Source organism: Pezoporus occidentalis, unplaced genomic scaffold (genome assembly GCF_034315485.1).
Source record: "Pezoporus occidentalis ecotype Australia unplaced genomic scaffold, CSIRO_AGI_Poc_V1 ctg13, whole genome shotgun sequence".
Taxonomy (NCBI): domain Eukaryota; kingdom Metazoa; phylum Chordata; class Aves; order Psittaciformes; family Psittacidae; genus Pezoporus; species Pezoporus occidentalis.
Window position 1 is genome coordinate 11,000,539 of NW_026913103.1, and position 20,256 is coordinate 11,020,794.

The window sequence follows — 20,256 nt, forward strand, 5'->3', positions numbered from 1 at the left end:
TCACAGATTTTCTCCTGAAACTTGAAGTTGTTTATTATGAGATCTACAAAAGGTTAAACTCTCTGTATGCCATAGTTTGACTAGCCTGGCACTGTTATGGAAAAGGTGATACCTAATCAGATTGCAGCTGGCGAAAGTGCCCTGCATAACATTTGGTTGTCAGAGAAAACAAAGAGCAGCTGACCAATAAATTCTTCAAATGTTAACGAGTGGAGATCCCTGGCTCTTTATGCTTGTGTGCACCTGTAAGGCACCATGCATGCCTTCAAAACTACAACAACAGAGGTACAGGTCCTCATGCTGCTTTAGTTGTTTAAGTCCCATTAGAGGTAAGATTAAACATAGGTTACATGCTTTACTGAATACGGGAGGACTTAGGCACATGCTTCAGCTTGTATTTTAGTACACTGCTGAACAGGATTGTAGCTGATTCTTCTTCAGATTTGAGATCAGATTTTCTTTCTAACTCATGTCAATACCTGGCTTTGAACTTCATACAAATAAAAATGACAGACAATTAAAACTGCATCATTACAGAATGCATTCTGGAGACTGAAATAAATGTAATAAGCTGTCTCATTCAAAAGGAAAAAAAGTAACCCCAAACACCAAAAATCGAAAGCAGCTCTGTGACAAAAGAATATTCAGTTTACATATTATTTATCTGAATTTGTTTCTACTTGACAGATTAGCTCCCAGTAATCAGATAAGCAATTTAAAAATAACTTTCTGTACTATAGAAGGATCGCTTTGACTATTTTTTGGTTATCGATAGTCATGCTTTTCTTTATCTCATCTAATACATTTTCCTTCTACCTGCTCTTCTCCTCTTTACTGATTTAATACCAAGAATCTTTGCATACGAAAGAACTTGGCAAATAACGTGAGAAGCCTGCTTCTCCACTACTATTTGGATTCACTTGCTGACGTGCATACAACATCTTGTGGCTCAGAGGTTACTTTGATTATTGTTTGAGCTCCTTTAGAGGTTCTGGGCTCTTGCAGCCAGGAGAAACAGTGGCAACCAAGTTATAACTCCAGATTTAAGTTAATACTCTGGTCTTTTTAATAAAGTTAATCAGTATTTGCCTAAACTCAAATGCAAATGCTTTGTTGTGCTGTAGGGATTCAAAAATATGTTTAAGACGATATATTAGGTGTTGGAAAATAACTGAGGCTGTACAAGTAAAATTGGAAGCTGATTTAATAGTATAAGATTATTTTAGATTTCTGAATTACCTGCCTAATGTGATTGTTTTGCCTAGATTTGAAGCAGTTATTGCTTCCTGTTAAAACTTAATTGAGACCAGCAATCTTACACACATATATCAAGTAAACATCTGCCTGCCAAACCTAAATGATACTAGCTGCAGCTGTCAGAAAGTGTTTAATTGGGGCCAAATATCGTTGGGTTATTACTTGATTAGTCTCATATTCCTTCCAAGACACAAAATGGACTGGGGGATACAGCCAGTCAATACTGCTCTGTACTCTGGCGTTGTTACTCCTAGTGTTGCTTAGGACTTTAATGCTAAGTTCAAGACAAACCTGACATGTTGCAGCAGAATCCATGCAAAACCAGAAAGTCCATCATAATTTTCTAGTAAAATCACTGAGAATCCTTAAGAAGTGGGCAGGATGCTTCTGGTGCAGAAAAGCATCTAACATTTAATGTGATAAATGTTTTGATTTCACAGACAGCTACCTGGATTTGAAGAGATGAGATTCGATGTGCTGGTGCCTACTGATTACACAGTGATTATTTAAATCCTTGTTTATTGTTGGGAGCTGTTTACTGAACACAGCAGTCCATCAAGAAAAGACTTCCCAATCTGAACAAATAAATTGTGTAATCCTAATAGCAAACAAAGTGTTTCAAAAATAATGAGAAACTTCAAGGAGGGGGTGAGGGCTGGAGCGTGGATGAGTAGCTTTGTTGGTGTATGCATCCCTCTCTAATTTCAGAGACCAAGCAACTTCCCGGCAGGGCAGCAAGTTGAACTGATAACAAGATAGTATGTAAAAATAAACATTTAAACACAATTATGATAGTAGCATGGTTTTAATAATGTATGGGGCTGTTCCAGAATAAGCACGTATCTGTTACTGCTTAGGAAAACCGTATTTTACTTTACTTGTGCTGGTTTTACCCGAGCATACCAGAACTACCTCAGGAAGAGCTCTGGGATTTGAAAAGCCATATGACCTATGATAAAAATGAAAACAAGAATTCAAAAATTTGCTTTGTGGCTTCTGTGGCTTAACAAATCAGAAAAAATCTCATGTATAAAATAGCATGAATATATTTACCCTTCTGCCTTGGAGTAATGGGCACTGAAATCTGCTCAGACAAAGCTTATGTAGATCTCGGAAATTGTGAAGTAGAAGAAGAGATCTCTGTTTTTATTATTGCAGTTGGCATACATACTTACCAAAAAGGATGTTTGGATTTTCTCAACTACAGATCAAAATTTTCTAGACTGCCTTGAAAATCCTTCCCTAGATAAACTGAAGACCCTGGGGATTCTGTGAGTAAGGGCATAGTAAAGAATTTAAAGTGAAAGGTCTTTTCTTCATAGCTCTACACTGAGCTGGAGCAAGGCTCAAGCATCCCAGGGACCTTAAGTGAAGTGTAGTGTATCACATCCAGAAGTGGAAGTTTAGGCCACATTATGGAACTCAAGGATGGACTTCTTATGGTCTGAGTATAAAGTGTCACTTGAATGGCCCAAAATTTGTTTTCACAATTGTATGCTGGGATTAATCCCAATTTTTACCAGAGTAAATGTGTACAAATCCAATCCTGTGATATAAGTAATAGGGCTTATCAAAACATGTCTAGTTTTCTTGGAAAATTCTTTTTCCTTTAAAACCATGAAAATCCTTGAGTGAAAACAATAGCAAAATATTTACTTCAAGTTGCTCCAATGTCTCAGTTTATCTAACCAAACCAAGAGGTTTCATCCTGGAGCAATTTAATGTTAAAAAGAGTAGTTTAAGTTTATTTATTTATTTATTTTTAGCTGCAGATTACTAGATCACCACTGTGATTTTCTCATCATTTGAAGTGCAAATAACTCATACCTTATTATCCTCAATGGGTCAGCCTTCTCTGCCTGTGCTGCAGCACAGATTACTTCAGGGACTTGTTGCGGTACAAAATGGGAACCATTGTTGGAAAGCAGCTCAGAGGAAGTGGGTTGCTTTTGGAAAATGCGTTGAGGGTGTTTGGCTCCCAAAATATAGTGCTTATGAAGCATTGTGACAGCTTACAAGAATCAGATTGAATATTGAAGTGAAGCATTGCTTACAAGACTGCTGAGACGTTTTGCTTCAGCTGAATGACATATGTTTGTATATTTCCCTGCAAAAATCTTCAACCTTTGGATAATACATTTTTTTTTCTCTTTGCTTTCATGTGTTTGAGGGCTTTTTCGCCCAAAAGAAGTCAAAATTATATGTATAAATATGGCGCTACTATTGGAAAACTACTTTTTGAGAACCTTCCCGTGTGTACAACTATTTTTTCATGAAAAAAAAATAAAAATTTTCGTCTATTTTTTCCACCATCCTAATGCACAGTTTTGCAGTGGTATTCACACACAGGCATGTGCAAATATAAACAGCCCTACTTGGCTGATGTACTCAAAGAGATTCCAAGTATTAAAGATAAGCCATTACATTTTACACTGAGTTATAAAATACCAACAACCATTTCTCAGCATAATAAAAAGAGATGAGTAAATGTGTTTTGTATTTAACTTTTTTGGTGTTCAGCTTGCTCTGGACAGGAAATACTTGAATAACAAGCTGTTGCTGTCTGTTCTCAGCTCTTCCCAAGCCTACCTCCACACTCCCACTAAGAAAGAAGTGAAGGGAAAGAAGAAAGCTCTCTTTCTGGGTAGCTGGAAGGTGGAAGGGCTCCATAGTGAGACAAGAGAATAGCAACCCTCCATACTATCTTCTTTGTGTGAGAAGAACAAAGACTGTTTTCTGGCCCTTTGCCTTGCCTCCCCCTCTTTCTCTGGGTGGTGGAAATCATCCAGCTCTCATGTCCCAGCAGTCCCTGGCAGCAGGGAGGAACAGCTCTGACTTTTCTCTGTGTTAAGTCCCCTGTGAATTAGTCTCAGATTCAACAGTGATTCTCTGTTTCTCAGAAAAAAATGCATGTTATTGGTGTGAGTTTGCAAATGTGCTGATTTACAGAGTTTAAAATTATTGCTAACCTTTTATGGGAAGCCTGCAGAAGAAAGAAAGGTAACCTTTTTGAACTGATACAGCTTTTAACAGCTCCCTAGATGAGTCCTAATATTAGAGGAGAAACAAAGAAGAGAAAGACTACTGTTGGGATAAACCTATTCTTTTGTCTTTGAATTGCAGGTCAGGCTTTGCTTTTTAACAATGAAAAAGAAGTCAGGGCAGGTATTGACTTCACAATGATGCAGATCAGGTTTGTGTACCCATGCAGACATAAATGAGAATTCAAAGCCAGACACCATCTCACAGAGGGAAGAAATGGAAAATTAAACCTCTTATTATTGCATTGGAAATTATAGGATTATATCTATCACCCATAGCACACAACAAATGTTGTAGCCGGCTTTGCGGAGTGGATTTGCAAGGCTTTGAAAACTAAAAATTTAGAAATATTAGTTAAAGAATGAAATAGAAATTGCAAGCAGCTTTTTATCTTTGTAATATATATATATAACTTACAGCTTTCTTAAACGGAGAAGAATTATCTTGTCAGTGTTATATGCTTTTTAAGTTAGATTTCATTGTGGACTGAAGCAGCAGCTTAATGAGAACCATATTCTTAAACATCTTGCATCCATTCAATCAGTAGCTCAAATCACTGCTTCCCGTAGGTGTATTTGACCTGACCCTATTCTTACTGGCTTCACTTGCAGCAGGGATTTAATTCATAGTGTTTAGTATCAATTCTTAATACTTACCTCTACAGTCAGTTTATTTAATATTGATTAATTAATATTAATCTATTTCAATGGGATAATGTTTAAAACTGAGAAAGTTCTGGTTTTTTTTCCTGCTGTTGTCATAAGTTGTCTTGAAAAAGCAGAAGAATATATTGGAAAGAAAAAAAAACAATAGAGGCATTTATAGTTTAGCAGTGAGCAGCATACAAGCTGTCAAATGTTCTTCTTTGACTTTTTGACACAATAAAAAAAGACTTAAAGATTTTTTCCACTGGAACTTAAAAATATCCTGGAGTTAATGTGTGTATCTGAGGAAGAGAAGAACTTGATCTAAATGGTTACTTTTACCATTTTGGATTCTTATTCATTACAAATCTGAGTGCTTTCAAACATGATGAGCCATGGAGTGTAGGTAGGGCGGGTGTGTTCAGGTTTCTCAGGCATCCATGATCAGTGAATGGAAGGAATTGTTAAACTGTACTAAAAAAGAACAAAAGCCCCAGTGAAGTATTCCCTTACTTAGAAGCAACTTTTTGTTTCAATCTCCATATTCAATTACATCATGGGATAATATGCAGGAGACATTAAACCAGAATCACTTTAATCAAATAAAGAAACTGAAAAGAACCTCTACTCTCAGTATCATTTTATTGAGACTAATTTTGTTATTGTCTACAGTGTCCATATCAAAGAATCTGGATTGATTTAATCATTTCAGGCAATGTTACAGAGAGTGTCCTCAGTATGTGTCTATCATCATATCTTTATGGAGATCAGTGCCCTCATACTTATTTACATCAGCCCAGGATTTACCTGGTAACTTCAGACCCCAGCCTTCTCGATAAATGTCTGGATGAACTCTGACTGATTCACTGTTCAATAATCATGAAAGGGAACACTATTATTTGAAAAGATGTGTTATGTACTTTTTCCCATGTAAGAAGCTGTCTGCTTCTTACCAGGTGAGAGGTGGCAAGAGACTCTGTCATTGCCCTTGCCCTCTATGGTGATGTTGGTGCCTCTTGCTTGCTAGCACAAGGCTGGACCTGTTTCTGTGCTTGGGGAACACGGAGGTCTGCCAAGAGCTTATGACTTCCAAGGGTAACTGATTACTAGGAATGCAAGGAGGTAGTAAATGCCTCCTGGTTTTCCCCCTCCTCTAGTACACCCATACTTGTGGTCAACCACAAGCTGGACCGAGTACAATGTTTGAATCAAGCCAGACGCAATAACCCTTAAATACGCCTGTGAAAAGTGAGAGGGAAAGAGGGACATGGTTGCTCTGGTTTGGCAGTGCTGTCTTGGTGTTTCCACAAAAAAGTGTTGCCTTTTTAAAAAATATGAACGGATTGATTTAAGACATTGTTGTAATTAGGTCTTTGGTGATCCTAATTAGGGACTCATCTACTAATACAAAATAGTGTTTGAGAACATATGCTTAGGGTCTGAATGCCAGAATGTAGGGGCTTGATTTGTGTAGCTGTGTCAACAAGCTGTGTGAGAGGATTTTCATCTGCAACATGTCTTCTTGGTAAGCCATGTGTTCAGTGACAAAGACAAGGACGGTGGCATGAGCAGGGGTATCTTACTCTTGCTGCTCAATCTTCCTTTGCTCAAAAGACTTCTGTTGCCACATCAGGGGAGAAATGATAGCATACACCCATTGAGCCACTGTGACATGTCAACAGCAAAGGTGAGATTGAACTGAGCATTATCTGACTAGAACATCATCAGAAGAGATAGCCAAGAGCCTTCACGTGCCAATTGTGTGTCCAAGTGTCTGGCTGACGTTTGCAAATGGCAAATACATCCCCTGAAATACACATAAGTTCTGCAGTAGTTCTCAAAGGGGAACAGGTCATGAATGACTTAACTATCACTAATAGTGCTCTGTAATTATTACTTTGTTGGGATGTGTTCCTTTAAAACCACCCGCTGGGAGAAGCAACTTAGTCAAGGGCACATCTTGGACAGATCTCCCCCTACAGATCTCTCTGTGGGATTACCCTTGTGTTTAGCCTTGCTGTTAAAATAATCAATTACGTTCATCTTTTAATTAATGAACTAGTATCCGTTTCATGGAACATGTTCATGCCATAATTACTGCAATCGTGTTACCAGTGGAGCACTTGAGGAATGAATGTGTATAGAGTGCTGCTGAGCTTGAATTGTGTGCTGTGGGGAGGCATGGATAATGTTTCCTCTACTATTGCGTGGAAGGGGATTTTTTAATGAGAAAACACTGAAGAATCTGATCAAAATACCATTAAGGAGACAATATCTTTTCCTCTTGTTTATTGTGTATTAACCGTACCTTTCTCTTTTATAATCAGAATTTATATGGAGTTTTGTTTAAGCATTTGTCTGATCTGCAGCAGAAAGTCTGTTCTGTACAGTAGGGAAGATCTTCAATGTGCTGTATGTGGAGAAAGAAAAAACATCTCGCATCCTTCCACTATTTTATAATATACTGTCAAACACTTTTGTGTATAAGGTTTCAAAATTCCACGGTATCTTGAAAATCTTTAATAAAAAGTAAAACATCAATATTAAACATGTCTGAATAGAGGCTTTATGGGGAATGAACTAGATGGACAGTTTGATCGCTTGGAAAGTGATACTTCCATTTGAAATTAGTTTACCTGATAATATTTTAGACTTCTTATCAATTAAATTCTATATTGAAAATTGGAGGAAAAAAAGATGTACCTAAAACTTTATTAAAGCCAAGTAGACATGCCACAGTAAGCTACTGGGGTGGTTCTTAAACTAGTGTAAATTGATCTGGCTCCACTGACATAAGGAAAGACCTAACTCTTTTAAGTTCAGCCTTCCAGTGAATCTAAACATGACTCATAAGTACATACATGTACATATGCAATTTCTTGTATTTGTTCCTAGGGCTAGCTGTAGAAATGGCTCCTCTATGTTCCTCCTGAAATCTGGGAATAATGTACAGATTTATTTCAGTGAATCAGAACATACAGCAATGAAAAGTAGTTGGGAAGATCATGTAAGGGGCTCTTTAAATGACTAGACTCTTCCTACACATCTGTCAAACTGTGAAATAAAAAATAAACTGTAAAGGATTTGTTTTGTGGTTTTTTTTTTTTGTTGTTGTTTTGGTTTTGTTTTGCTTTGCCACTTTTTCCCCATTCAGTTTCTTTATTACCTTTTGAACACCTTAGACCAAGTTTAAAATTTGCATTTCAGTTGGTTATACAGCTGGTATTCATTTGCATAGCACCTTTTTGCTACTGATCATCTGGTGGAGGAACGTTGTTGTATGCTTAACAAATTAATGCTCTGTTATGTAGATGGTGACAGAAAATATCTGCTTTATATAATTACAGTTTTAGACCAAACAAGAAGAAAATTACATTAACAGTTTATGCATATGATAATCAAAGCAAGTTATATTCCAGAACAGAGGCAGCATGTAATAATTTTCTAGAAATTAAAGTAAGTATTTCTCGCTTTGGCTTCCTCATGTGTTTGAGTTCCAAGTTTCAGCCTGAAGCAGATTTTAATGGTTGTGTTATGAAACTCTCAAAGTGACTGTGATGAAGACACTGACAAACTGAGCAGTATTGGTATTACCCAGTTATATTGCAAAAGTTACACGCAAGAACTCATATGAATCATTATGCAGTGGATGTATGTCAGGTCTCAAATGATGGGATTTAAAAGAAGATCTTGTATGTGCACCTTATTCCAGAATTTTCTTCTCCAATGTTTCTTTTACCTGTCAGTAAAATCTCTCACTTGTCTTGTTGTGAGAGTATGAATATTGAAATAATGGACTTGTATTTCAGGAAGTTTCTTGATGGAAATTCTTACGCTTTGGAGTGGCTAGCTGCACCAGTGCTTTGAACTCTGTGCTTCAGCACCAGCTCACACAGAGATGGCACTTTAGAAACCTGTGCTGGCTTGTGCTCTTCCTCTTCCCCCTGGATCTATCAGGAAAAAACTTTCTCATGAAGAGGCATGTGAACACTCTGTATGGAGTTGTGATATATTACAGTTGCATAGTAAATTAAATTTATGATCGCTACCTTTGACCTCCCCCTATATGCTTTACTTATTAATCACATCTCTTATGGGGTTACTTCTGCTGAACAGCTTCCAAGGTTCCACGTTTTTAAACTAGTCTGTCAGAGGTATGCATGAATATGCGATGCTACTGCAGGAAGAAGGAGACATGAGTCAGAGGCCTCAACAAGCAGAAATGTTTCAGTGGTATGGAAAACTGAACAAGAATAGAGGAAGAGGAGGAAAGTTACGGCTCTAGGCAACATTACATTAACGTCAGCTCATTTCAATGGTGCTTCCTCTTACTGACTGCTATGGTGGGGTGTGCTCATACACAGACAAGTATCTAATCAAGACTAGGATATGATCGCTACTGCATTTTGACCCAGTTCTGGATTCAAATCTTAGATGATGTCAGTGAGGTCAAGCTCCATGCTACCCTCTCCCATGTTGCTATACCGACACTCACCCTCAACACAGAAGTTGTGGAAAGGGGTCCATATAAATTCACTCACAGTGTCAGCTCTAGGAAACTGTGCTCCTTCCTTTCATGTGCCAGTGAAGATAAAAATACTATCCCACCACCATCCATTAAATGTGTTCTCTATATATAGAGAATATATTAGAATGATACTACGGATATTGAATTTATCTTCATGAAATGGGGATGGTCTCATCAGTCATGAGTGTCACAACTAAGCAAAGACACAAGTGAATAATGAAGCCACCCTTATCGAGTACAGATGAATTCAATTTCCTCTGCACTATAATGTCATATTTGATTCAGTGAACTATAACATCTACTTTTTATATTTTAAGTTGCCCATGGGTTCTATCTTTTTCTCATTCTCTCTCTCTAAAATTGTTTTTGCAATGCATTTTTCTGCTTTTATGTATCCTGCATGTCTTTTTCCTCTGTCTGACATAACAACTGAGTTTAATCATAAATGGTATACACAGAATGAGAACACTTACCATGTCAGGTGCCTAAATTCCCTGCTCCTCCAAGCTTTCTGGAGGACCTATCCCTGGGAGCTATGCTGACAACACTTCATGCACAGAAGTGCAGGCCATGTAAAAATGTGCTTGTTTTGGGATATCTGCAAGGCTATATTCTCTTGTGATTTTTGAAAAAGGGTTTATGAGTCTTTCCGTTCTGATGAACAGAGTAATATGAATGAACTAACTGTAGGAGTGGCCTTGGTGTTGAGCATCCGTAACTATTGTGAGCACAGGCTGCGAAGAATAAACCAAATGTGTACTAGCAGTAGGCTGTGTGCAGAAAAGTCCGTGTAAAAACAGAGCAGGGAGCAAACATTCCTATGGCCTTCCTTTTGCCAGGATAGTTCTTGGTATGATTACAGCTACTCAGAAAGGGTGCTCCTTTCCACACTACCTGTCCTCTACCCTTTCCCCTAGAAAATGCCCTTACTGTGTGCTGCCTATCAGATGCTGCCTATTGGATGCCTGCTCTTTCAGGATACTTTGGATGCCCTGGGAACAAATGCCATCTGCACAGCACTGCCATCACCAGGCATTAGGCAGTGCAAGAAGCACACAAAGATGAAACATATTTAAACCCATTTAATTTCCACTGTTGAAACTGTGTTAACCTTCTGGCTGCAGACAATACCAGAGTTGTTTTCAGTCAATTTAACCCTTAGCATAATCCTACAAAGCAGATACAAAAGTCTATCTGCTTAGGCAAAAGAATGTGTCACTTAAGCTACCAAGGGCAGAGTGTGGTGCTGACCCTGGGACGAGCTCCTCCTGGCTGGCACAGCACTCAGCATAGTGGAGGCATGGCCTCTGGCTCAAATCCCCAGAGCTTGCTGTAGTTTTTCTTCTTTGCAATACAAAGAATAAACACAAATGTGTTGCGTGAGCAATGCAGCTGCTGCATCGACTCTGAGCACGGTGCTGTTTCATACCAAGACTGTATATTCTGTATTGCTTAATACAGAAAAGGGCACAATAGCTCAATTTCAAGCTAATTATAGTGGTAGAAGATTCTGTGGGAATGCCTCTCCAGGTCTTACCAATAAACTCCTTAGAGAAACAAGGAGACGTATTCACATTATATTTACCTAATAGATGAGATTCAGGCTATTAGATGAGATATGAAGTAAATTAAATTCCATGGCAGGTGAACACCCTGAGGGTACTGTAGTTTATAGCACTATATTAATATTCTGTAAGACCACTGCATGAGCTTAGCACAGCTAAGTTCAAAATTAGCTTTACAGCCCACCTGCAGAATTTTTTCTGGTTGCTTTCATAGTCAGTACTGCAATCATAGATAATTTAACATAAATATTAAGTAAATAATTGGCTCAGAATATTTCAAGGTTAGGGACATAAATCTCATTCCCATTACATGAATGTAAACCATAAAAATACAAGGTGGTACTTAGCCTGGAAATTTTAATTTCCAATGAACCATATTCCCTTCCATTTTTGAAAAATAGAAAAGACCTAAAGAAATTCTACAGAATGCAGTTACAGAAGGTGCAGAAGAATTATCATGGAAAGGAGATACTAATTCAGACCTCTATGTAAAAACTGCTCAGGCTGATATGACGATTGTAATGAGCACTACTAAGGTTTTAGAGTGCATTTGTATAGATTTAGTGATATGAATACAGACTGAAGTTGTTTTGCTATGCTTTTCTGAAAGAATAACTTCTGAAGCTGGGCACTGGCTGAGGTAACAAGAAAGAGGCTGTGGGTGTGCCTCATTATGACAGCTATAGTTACAAGATGCTTTCTAATTAACTGCTAGAAGCTTACAACTTGCAGGTTAGCCAGAAGTAATCATCAAAATAACTAGACGATCTCTTAGGCAGAAAAACGCATTTACATTTTGAAGGCAGTAAGCTCTTTTTCTAATGCAGCTCTCTAGTGCCAGAGCTTAGGAGCAAAATCAAGAGCAGCTGCTTTCAGATGTCAGACTTTTGGCTGTTTCCAAAAAAATCTTAGCAGTTCATGACAGTGATACTTAGGAAAAAGTCAGTAAGGTACCATGTCTATTGTGTGCATTTTCCCAACAGCAGAAGACTTTTATTATTTTTAGATTCTTGTTTGATACTTTTGGTCTTAATTTCTTGTACGTTAAGGGTCCAAGAAAGCTTGTATTTTAGTCATAGCTTCAGACACTAAATTAACCATCCATTGCTTTCCAGATCCTTCTCAAAACATTTGCTCTCTGATATTATTGCCAAATTACAAGAGGTGGCTGAGGAAGGAAAGCTGCAGGTGTCCCTCATAGACCAGGTGATGCCTGTTAATACAAAATTGATCTGAAGAAGTAATTTTATCAGCACTTGTCACAGGGAAACTTGTAATTACAGAATCTGAGTTCAGAGTTCAGCTGTTGGCTTTTTCCTGTTGCTTCCTTACTATATGTAGGAATTGCTTTAGGTTTAGTAAGATTTTTGTGTGTTCTTTTATTTAGGCCATTGAATATTGAATCTCAAAAACCTAAGTCTCCTTTACATGATTCCATTAGAAGATATCTGTTGAGGATGCCTTCTGGCTATTCCCCTACTGCACTGGGGATATCTTCTGCAGATATAAAACTGGGATAACAAGATCTCTTCTTGGCCTTTCTTTTCAAAGGCAAGTATGCTGAAGCATTGGCTTTGGCGTGGAAGGGTGTGCTATGAATCTTCTAGTCATGGTAACAAAATTCACCACAGATAATTGTTAAGATGGCGACTGAATATTTAGTAACTTATGCAACTAGAGGATGTTGCTTAAAAGTAATTGAAATGGATTGAAAAGGAGACAAAATCCATTGAAATCTGACAAGAAATGTGGGACTTTTTAGGCAGAAAGGTTTCCACTGTCTTTTCTCATATGTCTAATGGACGTTCTTCTTCCTTTATGCCCAGAAGTGAGGACATGTCGGTGTGAACTTTTAATTATTAAGTTATGTATTTATTTAGACATTTCATTCTCAAAATTGAAGTATGCTTGTATGAGTATAGTGCTAAAAAGATATGTTCACATATGTTCACAGATGAAGGTGTGAACCAAAATCAAACTTGGAGCAGGAAAACAGGATTGAAAGTTAAGGCAGAAGGATGCAAAAAGAAGGCAGGAATTATCTCGCTTATCCTGATAATTTTCACCTCAGATTTATCCAGGTACTAAGATGTGTCTTGATTACATTTCCTGTGTCTGCTAATGTTCCTGATCTTGCACTTTTATACTACAAAGGCTCATACCTACTATGAAACTTTCATGACTGAATAATTTCAGTAGTGAAAAGTCTGCTGTATTAAAGTGCATAGAAGTTAAATAGCTAAAGTCTAAGGCAGACATATGAGGTAATATATAGTGTAACTTTTTATATTCTTTATTCTTCTTACTATACCCTAGAGATAGTGGGAGACAATGGAGACAATGTGTAATGAATGCCAGAAAATGTGTGTAAGAGCATTGTATGGTGAATAAATTAAAGCCTTTAGTCATAACACCAATAACAGGAGAATCAAAAAATTAAGAAGTATAAGCAAGGGAGACAAAACATCTAGCAGAACAAATGGACATAATAATTTTCAAACATGTCAGCTCAAACTAAGGTAAACAATCGGAGTCTGAATGCATGCTTGGACTAGGCAAGCTTTGTCACTGAGTACTGTAAAATTGAAAGGAGTCATAAACTGTTGGAGAACAGAACAGGAGTATATGTCTGACCATTTATAATCATTTAATCAAACATGGAACCCATAGCTGGGGTCTAGTAGCTTTGGAGACTACTTTGTCTGTGTATTCATAGATCATTCATAATGCAGTGAGCCATAAAATGCTCTCTCACTTTCTTGCTTCAGCAGTTTCAACGCCTTCCTCTGGGACAAATTTCTCTAATAACAAGAGGTAATTCAATTTTGCTCTTGCTCAGTCCTAAGCAAACAGTTCTGGTTGTTGTGACTTACCAGCTATGTGGAGGTTAAGCAGGGAAGACAGCGTAACTGTTGGAAGATACGGGGTACCCTGTCAGACTATAAATTGAGTGTTGTATAATCTATCACGGATATTGATGCTTTAAAAACCTGAAAGTATTGCTGTGTTTTGTGACACTGTGGAAACCGGTGCCTGTCCCATTGCACCTTCATTTATAAGAGTGCAGTTAGGTGAGCCTGTGACACGGAGAGACCTGGCTTCTGCTGTGGGAGATAGAGGCAGTCACTATTCATGTGGTAGGATGGTGTGAATATTTCTGGTGGTGGCAGTGGGGAAGGAAGTTTTGATGCTGGCAGTAGGATCAGAAGTGGATGTGATGTACTCTTCTGCTGTGCATGGTAGGGATCATGGAAGGAAAGGGCTCTAGGAGGGGCAACACTTTCCTGCAGCAGCCAGAGTGCCTTCCTCTCCCTCCTGCCATGTCAGTGATTATAAGTTTACCTCTAATTGTGTGCTTTTCTGTTTTGGGGATCTATAGAACAGGTAAGCTGAATAATACTCTTCATTCTAACAGGTGTATTTCTACCACAAGTATAAGGCACTGGCCAGTAGTTGTGCAATTCAGGGAACAATTTAGCTGTTTGAGTATTCACACGTTGTTCTAGCTTGGATTTATATCTCTCTTTAAATTTACAACTCGGGAAATAAATTCAATTTGTAGAACTGTTGTGTTTGTGAAGAATACCTCAAAATGGTTTCTTTATCCATTTCTTTAAGATCTTGTCTTAGAAATGTTTTAGAAAATACACTTGTATTTGTTTTACTAACAATGAACACTTAACTGACTTGTATTTACGTTGCTACAGAGAGAATGCAAGTAGTTATAGCAGGGGCATGAAAATTGATTTAGAAATTGAATAAACTGATTGTGTAAGAACCAAACATTGATTTATTTGGATTAGTTTAAAAATTAAGCAACAAAACCCTCAACAGACAGTTTTTTTTTTACAATGTTTCTTGGGCCTTCCTTTGAAACAGCTGACCCCTTTAGAAAGATGATGCCAGACAAGACACTAGTGAGATTTGTCTTGTCAAAGCAAGCATTTTCTTCCTGTAGCTATTTTTCTTTCTAACCTATTAGTTGGAGGCTCATCTGCAGACCACATGATACCAAAGCTGTGGTCTTACCTTGTACTGACTGCTGTTTCCCTTCCTGTAAGGGTTTGACAGAAAGCATCCTTACTGTTCCTGAGAATTTCCTGGTTGAAGAGGTTCTGAATGCTTCTCTATTTTAACTTATTTTATTTAATTCCAAAGTAGCTGGATACACCTAACATGTTCTTATATTTTCCCTTTTTCTGCTCTAGATGGCAATGTAACACTTTTTCATTCACTGGGAGCATCATGCTTCTGTAAAATATGTATAAACCTAGGAAGCTAGCAATAGATTTATCTTATTATGTGTATACAGTACTAGCTGTAATGGCTCCCCTGCCATTCAGCTGTGACCCTAGCCCCATCACTTGTATTCACCCTCCTTCCTTGTCCTTCTGTCCTTACCTCACAGGCTTCATCTCCCGCTCTTGCCATTCTTACGCTACCAGCTTAATTTTTTTACCTGCATCAGGTAAGGATAACTGTGCATGAGACAGCCTTTTCTGTTTTCTTCACCACTTTTGTGACATTGGCCCAAATATTGGCTTTCACACTCTCATATTTCTACTGTTCCTTCATGTACCAATTACTGATTTCATACCTATTCTGTCTGAATAGATTTTCCTACTTTGCCTGTGAAGTAAAATGTGCTATACTGCCGATTCATATTACTGAAATATGGAACAGGCTAATAACATATATTTTCAGCTATTTAAAGGTAGCTGTACTGTATCAGACTAATATCTACCTATTACTCAACCTGAAAAATGGCCAATGGTGGCTACTGAGGGAAAGAATATTAGAAAAATGATGTACAAATTCCCTTCAAGTGGCACTCAAGACTTGAAAGATTTCTTGAGCCAAAGGTTGTTGGTTTGTTCTATAATTGAATCATAGAACATTCATAAACAGCTCTTAATTTTTGGATGCTTTAAATCTGCTTTTAAATTAAATATCGTGTCCCTAGTTATGTGTTATAAGGCATGAATAATTTTTATCCTTTTTTTTGGGTGGATGAGGTAAAGCAAACTTTACATTGCGTAACAGAGTTATGCAATGATGCTGTCTGTTTTGTTCATTTTTCCTTACGTATTGGTCCCTAGTGGTCCATTTTATTATTTAATCTGCTAAGCATGAAGATGATGTTTTTTGGGGTCAGTACAAGATCTCTTTGTAAGGGGTAATAGCTAATTTGGAACGCACTGTTGTGTCTACACTGTGTGGTTATTTCCCTCTCCTGTTCTTTGCTTTGTATTTATTGACAGTAGATTTCATTTGGTGTGTAATTAACTGTTCACTTAGAAACACGATATCTCCTGCGGCTCTTCACAGTCAACGTGCACGTGAGTAATTTTGAATAATCAAAAAACTTGGTTACCTCATTCACGAATACGTTGAGGAACATAAGCTTTAGCAGAGTAGAAGACCATCACTGGTAATCTCATTGAAATGTGAAAACTGACCATTTATGCACATTGTCAATTTTATATCCCTTAACTAATAATTAACCTTTGGTATCCTTTAAAGTACCTTCAATTTATCCCAGGACACCTTAGTTTGAGAGTCACAGCTGGTGAACCTGTAAAGGGAGTGGTAGGGGAGTTATCCTCTTGATTACACTTTTCCCTATGCTTTTTAAGTCTTTCAGAGGACTCCAATGCATTTCTGGGGCATGACATCCATGGAAATCATGCTGACTTGCATGAGAAGAGCAAGAAAGCAAATTAATTTATTTTTTTTTCCCAGTAAACTTAAATGCAGAGAAGTATGTTCAAAGAGGCGGTACTAATAACACAGGCAGAAAAAAACAGCAGTGACAAAGCCTAACAGGAAAAAGCCATCTTTGCAAAACGGTGAGGTCACTGTTGATGTCTGACACATGCATACACACACCAAACCTGTGAGTTAGATTGGATGTTGAAGCATTACTGTTATAGAGCATAATGGGGATGTAGGGGTGAATTCAAAAAAGCCAAGGCTGAGAATAGGAAGCACCTGGCAAAAGATATCAGGAGTAATAAGAAATCATTCCAAGTATAAAGAATTGGTAAGAGCAATACCAATGAAACAGGTTTCTCTCTCTCCTGTGCAGTAAAACTGCAGGCTTAGGGGCTTGTAATGTCCTTTTTGCATCAGTCTTTGTAGAAAAGACTGCTTGGAGGAGTTTACTAGTTGGGTACTTGTAGAGTGGGAAAGACCAAGTTGGAAAGTCCTTAGGAAGGTTAGATGTCTTAAGGTGGATGGGATCGTCATTCTGGGACATTTAATAAACTTGAAAATACTAGCTCTTATGTTTAAAATATGGAGGATAACCGTAATACTGGTTATCACAACAAGGAAACACTGAAAACATAGAAAAGGTTTGTATATACAAAAGGGAAAAAGAGGCCTTCATTTAAGTTCCAGGATAATTCTGGTATAACTTAAGACACAACTTGTGATACACTCACCTTGAAGATAAAAAGATATTTAACAACTGAAAGGACTTACCAGCGAAAAAAAGGTCAGGGACATCCGGTGTCTTTGTGTGATAAGATGGCAATCCACATGGATAGAAGAGAAGCAGGAAATACATCTCTTCTTTAGATAAACATGGTCTTCATGAAAGTTCAGAAGGGAGGAAGTGAAATTGGTTGGTAGCCAAATCTAGACAGTAATTCTTTGTGGTTATTGTCTAAATAGAAGCGCACAATGCTAGCCAGATTTTTTTTGGGTCAGAACTTATTCAGTTTAGCAATGTTCTGAACTTTGCATTGACACGAAACTGGGAGGCAGTGCAAACCCTCTGAAGGACCAAGCTGGAATTCAAAATTATCTCAGTGAACTGATGAAATGGTTTCTAATAAAAACCTGTAAATCGATAGGGATATTCAGTTAGGCAGTGATAATCACCTACACAAATACTGGATGGGAAACAACTGATTAAGCAACAGTCCTTCAGGAAAGAGTCTGTGAGTATAGTGATAACAACCTGAACATGAGTCAACAATGTCTTGCTGTTACACAAGGACAAACTTCATAGTGAGAAGCACAAGCAAAAGGAAGTTTGCAAGTCATGTGACTTCTTTTTGCTTGATGCAGTCTTGGTAAGGACATACTGAAGAACTGTGAATGGTGTAGAGAATCTCATTTCATGATGATATATATGAGATTATGACAACAGACTTGGAAGATATGAAAGCCTTGCAAAAGAGTAAGGGAATAATCTGTTCTCTGTATTCAAGGTGTCAGTGATAGACATGAACTGCAGCAAGAAAGGTTAAGGTTAGGTATAAATTTCTAAGAGCAAGGAAACTGCTCTTAGAATTGAACAATGGGCTTTCCTAATGCCACAGAAGCTGTATCATGGGAGGCGACTTTCCCACTACATCTGTCAAGGATGATGTAACACCTTACAGCTGACCCAGATTTGAGGCAAGGGATGGACTGAGAGCATTCCCAGTTTGTTCACTGTTAGCTCTTGCTTTACCTCATTCCCTATCTCCTCTCTTTTCAAGCTGCTTGCCATCTGATTCAAGGCGTCTTCCTGTTCCAAGTTTATTTTTTTCAGTTTTACAATGGAGAGCTAACAAGACCAATGTCAGAGTTGGTCAGACCTCACAATTCTTTTACTTTTCCAGATCATTCATTAATTTATTAAACAACATTGATCCCAGCATTGATTTTTGAGGTACCTGTGCTGGCAATTTCCCCTCCTTCTGAGAATAAATAAATTATTTGTTCCAACCTGTTGTTTCCTGTCTTTCAAACCATTTTTAATGCCTGAAATGTCTTCCCTCTTATCTTGTGCCACCTTAATTGTTCTTCAGAACTGCTCCTGAAGGACCTTATTTAAAGTGTATGGTTGGGTTTGGTTTTATTTTGAATGCATACTGCAATATATCTACTGAAGGACTGTTTTCTTGCTATGTCCTTTAATAATTCATGTTTCATGAATTATAAAAATTACTTTGATTCTGCCCCAATATGTTACTGTTATTCACGTGCCCACCTGTTCCAGTTTCTAATGAATTTTATGCTAATTAGCTGGCAAATGAATTTTCTGGTATGTTAATCAGACTCATTGGTCTGTAATTCCCAGAATTGCCTCTGTAGACCGTTACAAAGCTTGGTCTGATATTTATCTTTTCTCACTCTGCTGGAAAGTAATAGAGCTTGCAATGAGCAGGAGAAGTACTTTAGTGATTGCGCAGTTTCACAACTGAATTTCTTTAGAGCTCTTTGCGGATACGACCTGGCACTGGGTGATGTATTGTTCATATTTTTTTGGATATGCTTAAAAATTTCCATTGCTACTTAACCTTGCTCCTTAATCAAATTCTCCATAAAACAGTGGCTCCATAATGTATTGTGTACAGTTTGTGGCTCAGGTGTATCTGTGGTGATTGTTTTGAATTGCATGTACCGTCCCACTAATTTTTATTGCTCTAGAAATGCAAAGCAAGTGTGAGCTTAGCTATGGACCTAAGCTAGTTTTCTGACTGCTTCATGTCAAGGGGGTGGAAAAGAAGCCAGACCATATTGGTTAATATGTCTTACCTGTGAAGGCTGGCCGATCAAAAGGAGGACAAACATTCTGGGATTAGAGCAAATCTGTGATTTTTTTCATTCCTCTGCCAGAGGGGGGAATGTCATGGAGCTTCAATGCTCTGGTGTACTAGCAGATAATGAGCCATTTTTAAACCGTGACAATAGCTTCCTTAAAAAATGTGAACTCTCAATATCCCATGTCAAGTCTTATCCTTTTCAGTTTCTCCCTTTTCTTTAGTTTTTTTTTTTTTTAATCATATCTGCATTGCTAGATGTTGTACCAACCTTCAAAGTAATTTTTCAGCAGATTTATGCTGATATATTATTAAAGATAAATATTTCAAGTGATGCAAGGGTCCCTCAACTTCTTTTGAACTGTATTTTTAATATCTAGGAAACTTGATGTTTCAAATCATCTCTGATCTTAATGCCCTAGGGTTTGCAAAACATCCCCAGTATTAATGAATGTAATCTGAGGAAACCATTTTTCAGAGGGAGCTGGGAAAGGGACCATGAAAAACGTATTACATAGACTGGAGCAAAATGGCTAACCTTCTGATTATAAATCTGAAATATTAAAATAATGAATTCACAGAACCCTTATTAGACATCAAAGCTTGTGTCTTATTGGGGTATGCTTTTAATTTATATACCATCTTTCAGGCCAAAAGCAAACCTGATAAATTGAACAGCA